The 12871-nt window shown below is 45.5% G+C and overlaps 1 protein-coding gene and 1 long non-coding RNA gene across 4 annotated transcripts in view; one reads left to right on the forward strand and one right to left on the reverse strand.

The window, feature by feature from the left end:
- LOC142249672 (laminin subunit beta-1-like) overlaps window positions 1-12871 on the forward strand; it is a 102101-nt gene that overhangs the window by 25912 nt on the left and 63318 nt on the right. The gene's annotated exons all lie outside the window — the stretch shown is intronic.
- The window catches only part of LOC142249675 (uncharacterized), a 34906-nt gene continuing 34115 nt past the window's right edge, over window positions 12081-12871 (reverse strand). The window contains exon 3 of the long non-coding RNA XR_012725089.1: window positions 12081-12158. This is a non-coding gene — a long non-coding RNA (uncharacterized LOC142249675). The remainder of the gene's footprint in view (window positions 12159-12871) is intronic.

The raw sequence follows: 12871 nt of genomic DNA on the forward strand, positions 1-12871 counted from the left end.
CCTCCCATTCTCCCTCTTTCTGTCTCTCTCCCACCCCCCTTCCCCCCACCAAAATCATATTAACTGACACATAATTATCTTATGAATGTCCTTGGTTGCAATAGCAACCAATCAGAGCTCCTATTAATGACCTGCAGCAAAATACAAGCAGCGCTGTGATTGGTTGCTATAGGCCACCTGATAAATATCCAGGCTGTCAAAAAAGCCAATATATTACCTAACACATCCAAACAGTAAGTAAGCAACCGTTTTGTGTGTACAGCAACTATACAGACCAATGTGACTCCATGGTTACAGGCTACAAACAAACCTTGCTTCTAGGGTTACTCTCTTCTCTACTGTCGTATATGACTGCAGGATTAGACAACACAGGCTTTGTAGTCTGTATAGCAACGCATAGGTCTGCATAGGCGCTGTGTACACAAAACGGTAGGGAATTTTTGGGGTAAATCTATTAGAGAAAAAAATGGTTACAAAACGTGGGGTGCATTATTTATATTGTACGACAATGGGGCAGGAACGCGGGTTCAGGGGTTTTGTAAACTGTTTAATACACTTAAAGGGGAAGGCGCATTTGTATTTTGTATCAATGGGGTTTTTTGAACATTTTAAATATGTCATGTAACCATCGGTAACCATTGAGCAGCGGCTGTCAGTGCCAGCTGGCAGACGGGAATATTAGATGCTTCTTGGACACTCGGGTACCTTGGAAACATGATTGTCTCCATAGTATCAGCGCCGCCGCGGAACGTCACAAGTGCAGAACTTATCCGTCAAATCCCTGCAAATAAAGCAGCTCGAATAAGAGATTCTTCAGGGTCATTTACTCGTGATGCCATCTATTGTGGCTATAGACAGGGGTGAAATTGCCTATGAATATCAGATCTCTAGACCATTGATCCATGCTTTATACTTACACTGCTCTCTCCTTACAACGTTTCATTATGTGTCTTGCACTGATCACATCTTGTGCACTATTCGCAGCCAAATGTGCCTGTAAAATTCTGCTATCTGCTACAGGGACAGCGGCTAGTGCAAAAACTACATATCCCACAATGCAACACATAGTCACATGACCGGCTCACACTGAAAAAGGGGGGGCACAGAGGTCGCAGTGGTCATGGGTAGACTGAAAATGTTCTGGGCACAAGGGTCCTTTTATCACCCGTTGCAAAGATTTTTTTGTACTTTGTTTAAAAACCTTAAAGGAGATGCATATATCTGCACAGTACTATGAGCTCCCCCTAGTGGTAGCTGAAGGCAGACATTATTTTATCATCCTGCGGAAAAGTAGTCAACACATAGAAGGTATATAAGGTGCTGGGTCCTGGGCCCCTCCACTGCTGCAGTGCATGATTAGGGTCATAGCCACTACGGATGGTTTCTGATGTGCCAGTGATGTAACACCAGGCGGTAATATTTATAGGCAGCAGCTCTCTGAGAAATGTATGGCGATGGGTGCACAGCATGATTCATTTTATTATAAACTCCTGACTAGGTATGAGTGAACCTGAACGGTAAAGTTCGAGGTTTGCACCAGACGCCGGGTGCCTGAAGCTCGAACTCAAACACACAAAAAAAGTCCATGTCTGAGTTTGGGTGCTGTTGGTATGCTAATAAAGTTTGTTGAAAGGTTGCAGTGCAGTCAATTAACAAGCTTCATTGCATGCGGAAGATACCTGTATGCTGCTGTGAACAATAAAGAAAAAAAAATAAAGTGGGATGTCACCTATTTTTGATAACCAGTGCAGGTAAAGCAGACAACTGCGGACTGGAACCCCCAACTGTCTGCTTCACCTTGGCTAGTTGTCAAAAATAGAGGGAATCCCACACCATCTTTTTTTTTTAATTATTTAAATAAATAATAAAAAAAAACAAAACAGCATGGAGTCTCTCTTATTTTTGATAACCAGCCAAGGTAAAGCAGACAGTTGGGGGCTGGTTTTATCAGGGTAGAAAAGCCCAGGGTTATTAGGTCCTCCCCAGCCTAAAAATAGCAGCCTGCAGCTGCCTCAGAAGTGCTGCATCCATTAGATGTGTCAACTTCTCAGCATTAGTTCGGACCAAATCCTAAACTGCATTTGCTGAAATGCAGCCCTAAACTTACAAGCACTCTCCACCGTGCTCCACTGATCCTGCAGACCCTCAGTATTGTGTCACTCTCCAGCGCTTTCACAAACTGCGCCAAATATTTCCCATTTTCACTTATCCGTCAAGAGCACCTGCTGCCATTTTTTGGCACCCCGGTTCCTATATTCCTCTGCATAATTGAGTCCCTTCGCTTGTCCATGTTGTTTTTTGGCCACATTTTTTATAGGAAGACCTCTTCTGACCAGACCTCTCCATACAGCACGGTCGATGTGTGTAGCTGGGCCCCACTGGTTGCTGCTAGTTCTGAACTGATGACACTGCTGGACAGCTTCTGATTTCAAAGGAATGTGTGATGTGTCTTTCATCTGCTGCACTAAATTTCCTAGGGTGCACCACTGCGTCTATGGTCCTCAATGTTGCCCATTTATTGGTGCTTCTTTAAAAGAGCATAAACAGAAATGTTTGCCTGGGAGAGTCCTTGCTGATGCAGTATAACTACCTTGTGTCTTGTTGCTGTGCTCAGTCTTTCGTGGTGTATAGGCCCCGTCACACGCTACGGTATATCTAACGATATGTCGTCGGGGTCACGGAATTCGTTAGAGATGTCGTACCGTGTGACACCTCCGAACGACTGTGAACGAGCAAAAATACTCACCTTATCGTTGCTCGTTGACACGTCATTCATTTTCATAAAATCGTTCCTCCTTCTGCGCGCCGGTGGTTCGTCGTTCCTGAGGCAGCACACAACGCTCCGTGTGACACCCCGGGAACGACGAACACAGCTTACCTGCGTCCCGCCGGCAATGCGGAATGAAGGAGGTGGGCGGGATGTTACGTTCCGCTTATCTCCGCCCCTCCGCTTCTATTGGGCGGCCGCTGTGTGACGTCGCTGTGACGCCGAACGTCCCTCCCCCTTCAGGAAGAGGATGTTCTCCGCCCACAGCGATGTCGTGAGGGAGGTAAATACGTGTGACGGGGGTAAACGACTTTGTGCGCCACAGGCAACTAATTGCCCGTGACGCACAAATGACGGGGGCGATCGCACGACATATCGACGCGTGTGACGGGGCCTTTAGACCCATGACATGAAACTGTCTTCCACAATCTCACCTTCTTAGCAGAGTTTGGCTGTTCCTCACCCAGTTTCCAAACAGGTGGACGGAAATGCTCAGTTCCAGAGCTGCTCAGTCTCCGGGTACTGCAAATCCGCCTCCTATTGATTATAATAGGAGGCGGATATTCAGTATCCCGTTGTGGCCGCTATCAGAAGACGGAGCAGCACCAGAACTGAACATTTGTGGTCGCCTACTACTGGCACCAAAAACAGCTGATCGGTGGAGGTGCCGGGTGTTGGACTCCAGCTGATGAGACAGTGATAACCCACCCTAAGGATAAGCCATCAGTGTTAAAGTAATGGACAACCCCTTTAAATATCCCTATTCTGCCATCAGCAATGCTGGTATATTATAGTGAGAGGCTAGCAGTGCGCCTCTGATATGATATATATGGTGACCTATAGGTACCGATAGCGGCAGACCGGGAATCTGTACTGCAGATGAGGTCCATGATCTGGAAGTGATTAACCCCTAGATGACAGAAAACCTTTCCTCCTTGTCACATAGGCCCGTGGCCCTTCTTGGGGCTTGTGTTTGCTGCCGCTCCTAGTACTGGGTAATGTTTAGCTCGGCCAATGTAAGCTCTTAACATTCTTCCCATTCCATGGCCGTGATTAACACTTCTCTAAAAAGGTAGAAACGTATAAAAATTAACCCCTGAAATGTACCGTCCACGGTTCTGGATGCAGCAGGGCATTCTTTGGGGCCCTTTACGTCTCCATATCTATATACTGGTTGTTATAACCAGTGGAGCTCACCAGGTCCCCGGGTGGCACAGGGCTGGACGCTGACGTATGATTAGGTCTGAGGAGCGAGAAGAATAGGGCAGCGGCGATGTGGCGAGGGGCTTCTGTGCGCACAATTCAGAGTCAGTCAGATGTACTGATGCGGCCGGGACATTCGATTAACATGGAATTACCCTCCACATATCTCTTGCTCAGTCTAGCGGACATAGTAATGGTTCATATGCAGCGGCTTATAGCCTATGGATACAGCGGAAGTGCTGAAACAGGCAACCTGCGAATGACAAAAGCAGTATATTACTCCAGGGCATACACAGAATCCTGGGGTCCCATAAAGACACATAATGGGCCCCAATTCTATTGCCAAATATAATGTGGTGATATATCTTTTCAGGGGATAGAGCTGTCTTTTTTATGCAAAAGATACAGCCACCACTAGGGGGAGCTCACTGCATACAGATTCATACAGCCACCACTAGGAGAGCTCACTACATACAGATTTATACAGTCACCACTAGGAGAGCTCACTACATACAGATTTATACAGTCACCACTAGGAGAGCTCACTACATACAGATTTATACAGTCACCACTAGGGGGAGATCACTACATACAGATTTATACAGCCACCACTAGGGGGAGCTCACTGCATACAGATTTATACAGCCACCACTAGGAGAGCTCACTACATACAGATTTATACAGTCACCACTAGGGGGAGATCACTACATACAGATTTATACAGCCACCACTAGGGGGAGCTCACTGCATACAGATTTATACAGTCACCACTAGGAGAGCTCACTACATACAGATTTATACAGTCACCACTAGGGGGAGATCACTACATACAGATTTATACAGCCACCACTAGGGGGAGCTCACTGCATACAGATTTATACAGTCACCACTAGGAGAGCTCACTACATACAGATTTATACAGCCACCACTAGGGGGAGATCACTACATACAGATTTATACAGCCACCACTAGGGGGAGCTCACTACATACAGATTTATACAGCCACCACTAGGAGGAGCTCACTACATACAGATTTATACAGCCACCACTAGGGGGAGCTCACTATATACAGATTTATACAGCCACCACTAGGGGGAGCTCACTATATACAGACTTATACAGTCACCACTAGGAGAGCTCACTACATACAGATTTATACAGCCACCACTAGGGGGCGCTTACTACATACAGATTTATACAGCCACCACTAGAGGGAGATCACTACATACAGATTTATACAGTCACCACTAGGAGGAGCTCACTACATACAGATGTATACAGCCACCACTAGGGGGAGCTCACTACATACAGATTTATACAGCCACCACTAGGGGGAGCTCACTACATACAGATTTATACAGCCACCACTAGGGGGAGCTCACTATATACAGATTTATACAGCCACCACTAGGGGGAGCTCACTATATACAGACTTATACAGTCACCACTAGGAGAGCTCACTACATACAGATTTATACAGCCACCACTAGGGGGCGCTTACTACATACAGATTTATACAGCCACCACTAGAGGGAGATCACTACATACAGATTTATACAGTCACCACTAGGAGGAGCTCACTACATACAGATGTATACAGCCACCACTAGGGGGAGCTCACTACATACAGATTTATACAGTCACCACTAGGGAGAGCTCACTACATACAGATTTATACGGCCACCACTAGGGGGCGCTCACTACATACAGATTTATACAGTCACCAATAGGGAGAGCTCACTACATATAGATTTATATAGCCACCACTAAGGAGAGCACATTGCATATAATTTCTACAGCTAGGATTACCTTAAAGAGGTTGTCCACTACTATTACATTGATGGCCATATCTTCTTAGGATAGGTCATCACTGTCTGATCGGCTGGCATCCGACACCTGGCACTCCCTCCGACCTCCGATTAGCTGATCTCGGTGCCAGCGGCGGCAACAGGTAGCCAGAAATGCTCATTTGCGGAGCTGCTCCGTCTGATGATAGCGACCGGATACTGCACATCTGCCTCCCATTCAGATCAATAGGAGACGGATGTGCAGTACCCGACCGCGGCTACTATCAGAAGAAGAAGCAGCTCCGGAATTGAGGATTTCTAGCCGATGCGGGACCGAGTGCAGCTGATCAGTGGGGGTGTTGGGTGATCAGACAATGATGACCTATTCTAAGAATAGGCCATCAATGTAAAAGTAGTGGACAACCCCTTTAAAGGTAAAAGGATGTATGTAGTGAACTCAAACTAGTGGTGAATTAAGGTGAACATTATAGGGTAATTTTATTAAAGGGGTTATCCAACATTAAATTACCTATAGGTAGTCTACCAGTGTTTCTCAACTCCAGTCCTCAAGACCCAACAACAGATCATATTTTCAGGTTTTCCTCAACATTAGACAGGGGATAATTCCATCACCTGTGCAACATTAAGGAAATCCTGAAAATCTGATTAAGGAAAACCTGAAAATATGATCTGTTGGTGGGTCTTGAGGTCTGGAGTTGAGCTTCTAAGCCAATAATCCGCTTTCCACTCTGCCTCCAGCATTCTGCGCAAGCACTGGCCAGATGACCCGACGTCACCTCTCGTAACCGGTGGTGTCCTGCTCCGCTCCTCCCATCTATTTCATGCTCCAGGAGGTGACGTCGGGTCATCTGGCCAGCGCTTGCGCAGAACGCTGGAGGCAGAGGGGAAAGCGCGGGGACGAGATTATGGGCAGGCACTTGCTGATGACAATCACAGCGCCGCCCATAATCTCGTGCCTGCGCAACATGTCACCAGCGGTCACACTGTGCACACAGTGCACAGTCCCGGTACAGTCGCACAGCGCATGCGCGGGACCTCGGGCGCACTGGGCGGTGTCCTGAGGTATGAAATCGAGCGTTGGGTGACGGCGTAAATCGGCAGGAGAGACAGTAACGGACACCAGACAGCCCGCCCCCATGGATAATTTAGAAGATTTGTATACCAAAAGGTACAACTTTATAAAGTATTTAATTTGGTCTAAAAGGGGGCACAAAAACTATAGGAACCTTGCTAGAATGCAGCCCAGGAGCTGCAGAAGGGGAAACTTTTAGGTTTAGAGCAAAATTTCTGCTGACAGGTTCCCTTTAAGCAGCACAGAATTACACTTGTTAAGGCTTGAAACACACATCCGTGAAACACGTGCATGTTTGGTCCGTTTCCGTGTATACTGGAGACACGGCCAAACGTGCACCAATGTTACTATATCTCAGCGGTTACACTTGCGTTTTTGGTTATGTCCGTTAGTCCGTCTCCGTGATGCATTTTGTGGGCCGTGTCTCACGCCAGCATGTCCGTTTTATTCACGCAACACGCAGCACGGACCCAATGAAAGTCAATGAGTCTGTGCGCACGTCCGAGTGACACGGACGCATCTCTGTTTGTTCCCTGTATGTTTTGTGCTTTTTTCATGTCATGTCAGTCTTTTTTCTTTTTATGTTTCGTTCTCTCCCTCAGTCCGTCGGTCGGTCTCTATGTCTGTCTGTCCCTCTAGCTGTCTGTCGGTCAGTTCCCCCCTCTCTCATACTTACCATTCCCCGATCTCCAGCGCGGCGCTGCACGGCTGTTATAAAAACTCCGGCGGCTTTTCCTCTTTTGAAAAAGCCGGCCGCCCATTAATCAATCTCGTATTCCCTGCTTTACCCGCCCACCGGCGGCTGTGATTGGTTGCAGTGAGACACGCCCACCACGCTGAGTGACAGCTGTCACACTGCACCCAATCACAGCAGCCGGTGGGCGTGTCTATACTGTGCAGTAAAATAAATAAATAAATAATTAAAAAAACCGGCGTGCGGTCCCCCCCATTTTAATACCAGCCAGATAAAGCCATTCTCAGGATGGGGAGCTCCACGTTATGGGGAGCCCCCCACCCTAACAATATCAGTCAGCAGCCGCCCAGAATTGCCGCATACATTATATGCGACAGTTCTGGGACTGTACCCGGCTCTTCCCGATTTACCCTGGTGCATTGGCAAATCGGGGTAATAAGGAGTTATTGGCAGCCCATAGCTGCCAATAAGTCCTAGATTAATCATGTCAGGCGTCTATGAGACACCCTCCATGATTAATCTGTAAGTGACAGTAAAAAAACACACACACACGAAAAAATCCTTTATTAGAAATAAAAAACACAAACAAATTCCCTCATTACCAATTTATTAACCCCGACAATCCCTCCATGTCCGGCGTACTCCACGGTCCTCCAGCGTCGCGTCCAGCTCTGCTGCATGCAGGTGACAGGAGCAGCAGAAGACACCGCCGCTCCGGTCACCTCCACGCAGCTAATGAGATGAGTAGCGCGATCAGCTGCTGTCAGTCAGGTAACTCACGGCCACCGCTGGATCCAGCGGTGGCCGCGGGTAACCTCAGTGACAGCAGCTGATCGCGCTACTCACCTCATTAGCTGCGTGGAGGTGACCGGAGCGGCGGTGTCTTCTGCTGCTCCTGTCACCTGCATGCAGCAGAGCTGGACGCGACGCTGGAGGACCGTGGAGTACGCCGGACATGGAGGGATTGTCGGGGTTAATAAATTGGTAATGAGGGAATTTGTTTGTGTTTTTTATTTCTAATAAAGGATTTTTTCGGGCGTGTGTGTTTTTTTACTGTAACTTACAGATTAATCATGAAAGGAATCTCCGGGAGACGCCTGACATGATTAATCTAGGACTTATTGGCAGCTATGGGCTGCCAATAACTCCTTAACTCCTTATTACCCCGATTTGCCAACGCACCAGGGTAAATCGGGAAGAGCCGGGTACAGTCCCAGAACTGTCGCATATAATGTATGCGGCAATTCTGGGCGGCTGCTGACTGATATTGTTAGGGTGGGGGGCCCCCCATAACGTGGAGCTCCCCATCCTGAGAATACCAGCCTTCAGCCGTATGGCTTTATCTGGCTGGTATTAAAATGGCCGTTTTTTTTAATTATTTATTTATTTATTTTACTGCACAGTATAGACACGCCCACCGGCTGCTGTGATTGGGTGCAGTGTGACACCTGTCACTCAGCGTGGTGGGCGTGTCTCACTGCAACCAATCACAGCCGCCGGTGGGCGGGTAAAGCAGGGAATACGAGATTGATTAATGGGCGGCCGGCTTTTTCAAATTAGAAAAAGCCGCCAGAGCAGTGTGAACGCCGTGCAGCGCCGGGGATCGGGGAACGGTGAGTATGAGAGAGGGGGGGACACTTCAGTCACTCGGGGGATTAGTGGTCACCGGTGAATCCTTCACAGGTGACCGCTAATCAGTACACGGCACAAAGACAGAGCCGCGGCATGACAATGAAGTCGGGTGAAGTTCACCTGAGTTCATTCTCATCCCGCTACTCTGTCTTCCGACATGTAGTAACGACATTTTGCATCACACACGTACATTTCACACGGACAACATATACACATGTCAGTTATTTCACTCACGCACACACGGACATTCCACACGCACATACGGCTAGCATACGGGATACACACGCAGGCCACACATACCATAAAAACGGACATAAAAAACGGAAAACGGCCCCGAAAAACGGCCCGTTTTACACGGACGTGGTTTTCACGGATGTGTGGCGGAGCCCTAAAGCAGCAGCAGTTTGTGCTTCAGAGCTGCTCTTCCGTCTGTTACTACCATTTTAAAGCATATAAAATTTTAACCCAAATGCAAACTGATTCTTTGTAAAACTCCGCCGTGTCCTTATCGTGCTGCATATATCAGTAGCATGACCCTACATGACCAGATTATTGCGAGAGGTGAATAAAGGACAAAACCTGGAGAAGCAGAACCGGTTCTGTACAGTCATGAAGTCACCAGAATATTAATGGAAAGAAATACAAGTCCATGAGTCTTGTGCAACGTCTTCTACAATACCCTTAACAACATGGAAAACCACAGAGGAAATGCCCTTCAGGCACTGGGGAAAGTTGGGTGAAAACCACCCAGCTACTAAAATGATTTCTAGAGAAATTTCCTGTTTTGTCAAATAAAAGTTAATCTTTGTATATTGAAATAATTAAACAAATTTCCAATATGCTTTCTGTATCAATTGATCACGATTTTCAAAATCTCTGCTTGCTGTCATGTAATAGAAACCTCCATTGTTTACTTCTAGTGGATACATAACGTTCTGGCCCCAGTAATGGAGACACGGGTTCTCTGCTCATTTCTGTAATATGACCGGAGCTGATTTGTATCCTTGGGGGCAATAAACAATAAAGATTTTTAATAAATGCCAGCAAGCAGAGGTACAGTTAGGTCCAGAAATATTTGGACAGTGACACAAGTTTTGTTATTTTAGCTGTTTACAAAAACATGTTCAGAAATACAATTATATATATAATATGGGCTGAAAGTGCACACTCCCAGCTGCAATATGAGAGTTTTCACATCCAAATCGGAGAAAGGGTTTAGGAATCATAGCTCTGTAATGCATAGCCTCCTCTTTTTCAAGGGACCAAAAGTAATTGGACAAGGGACTCTAAGGGCTGCAATTAACTCTGAAGGCGTCTCCCTCGTTAACCTGTAATCAATGAAGTAGTTAAAAGGTCTGGGGTTGATTACAGGTGTGTGGTTTTGCATTTGGAAGCTGTTGCTGTGACCAGACAACATGCGGTCTAAGGAACTCTCAATTGAGGTGAAGCAGAACATCCTGAGGCTGAAAAAAAAGAAAAAATCCATCAGAGAGATAGCAGACAGGCTTGGAGTAGCAAAATCAACAGTCGGGTACATTCTGAGAAAAAAGGAATTGACTGGTGAGCTTGGGAACTCAAAAAGGCCTGGGCGTCCACGGATGACAACAGTGGTGGATGATCGCCGCATACCTTCTTTGGTGAAGAAGAACCCGTTCACAACATCAACTGAAGTCCAGAACACTCTCAGTGAAGTAGGTGTATCTGTCTCTAAGTCAACAGTAAAGAGAAGACTCCATGAAAGTAAATACAAAGGGTTCACATCTAGATGCAAACCATTCATCAATTCCAAAAATAGACAGGCCAGAGTTACATTTGCTGAAAAACACCTCATGAAGCCAGCTCAGTTCTGGAAAAGTATTCTATGGACAGATGAGACCAAGATCAACCTGTACCAGAATGATGGGAAGAAAAAAGTATGGAGAAGAAAGAGAATGGCACATGATCCAAGGCACACCACATCCTCTGTAAAACATGGTGGAGGCAACGTGATGGCATGGGCATGCATGGCTTTCAATGGCACTGGGTCACTTGTGTTTATTGATGACATAACAGCAGACAAGAGTAGCCGGATGAATTCTGAAGTGTACCGGGATATACTTTCAGCCCAGATTCAGCCAAATGCCGCAAAGTTGATCGGACGGCGCTTCATAGTACAGATGGACAATGACCCCAAGCATACAGCCAAAGCTACCCAGGAGTTCATGAGTGCAAAAAAGTGGAACATTCTGCAATGGCCAAGTCAATCACCAGATCTTAACCCAATTGAGCATGCATTTCACTTGCTCAAATCCAGACTTCAGACGGAAAGACCCACAAACAAGCAAAACCTGAAGGCTGCGGCTGTAAAGGCCTGGCAAAGCATTAAGAAGGAGGAAACCCAGCGTTTGGTGGTGTCCATGGGTTCCAGACTTAAGGCAGTGATTGCCTCCAAAGGATTTGCAACAAAATATTGAAAATAAAAATATTTTGTTTGGGTTTGGTTTATTTGTCCAATTACTTTTGACCTCCTAAAATGTGGAGTGTTTGTAAAGAAATGTGCACAATTCCTACAATTTCTATCAGATATTTTTGTTCAAACCTTCAAATTAAACGTTACAATCTGCACTTGAATTCTGTTGTAGAGGTTTCATTTCAAATCCAATGTGGTGGCATGCAGAGCCCAACTCGCGAAAATTGTGTCACTGTCCAAATATTTCTGGACCTAACTGTATGAGAAAATGTGAAGAATTGATACAAGATCATATTTTGCAAACTTGTAGCACTTATCATTAGACAAAGAATAATAGTTATTCCATGAAAGTGAAATATACCTCTTTAAGAAAGAACAACTCAGGGATTTGCTACAAAAAATTGCTTAAAAATCTCCTAATTTTTTGTGGTATGCAGCCCATGTGCAGACCGATGTGTCACGGGGGTAACAAACACTGTGTAGTCAGATTCTGCAATTTTGGGTTACTCTTTGCAACTTCTTCTACTGTGAATCTGCAACAAAAAAAAAGAGGAGGCAATAGAATAGAAGTAACACGACTGCTTTTTTCACTTATCACTCTTTGCAATTTTGCTATACATATATATATATAGGTGCATTGCGGCAATAGCAGTTGCAAAAGTTTACACCCCCCTTAGAATACCCTAAAAACATTCATTTGTGTTACTTATGGTATTTGTTGCAAATTTTTACACAAAATTCTTCAAAATTGTTCATCAATTTTCGACAAATATAGTTTGTTTCTATCTTATTTTATCATATTTTCACATTTTAGAGCAATAAGTGACAATATGTTTAAAAAAAAAAAGCAGATGCACAGTCATGGCCGAAAGTGTTGACACCATTGGATTTCTTCCTGAAAATGAACATGTTCTCCCAGAAAATGATTGCAATTACACATGTTTATCTCCTTTGTGTGTATTGGAACAACACAAAAAAGAACCAAAACAAAAAAAAAAAAAAAACACAGAAAAAAAAGGCAAAGTGGAAATAATTTCACACAAAATCCCTAAAGTGGGTAGGACAAAATTGTTGGCACATTTCCAAAATTGTTGGTGAACAGCTTTGTTTCAAGCATGTGATGGTCATTCAGACTCACCTGTGGGAAGTAAAAGATGTGGGCAATATGAAAATCACACCTGAAACCAGATAAAAAGTGGAGACGTTGACTCTGTCTTTGCATTGTGTGTCTTTGTGTGCCAAACTA

The sequence above is a fragment of the Anomaloglossus baeobatrachus genome, chromosome 8, assembly GCF_048569485.1.
Source record: "Anomaloglossus baeobatrachus isolate aAnoBae1 chromosome 8, aAnoBae1.hap1, whole genome shotgun sequence".
In the NCBI taxonomy this organism is placed as follows: domain Eukaryota; kingdom Metazoa; phylum Chordata; class Amphibia; order Anura; family Aromobatidae; genus Anomaloglossus; species Anomaloglossus baeobatrachus.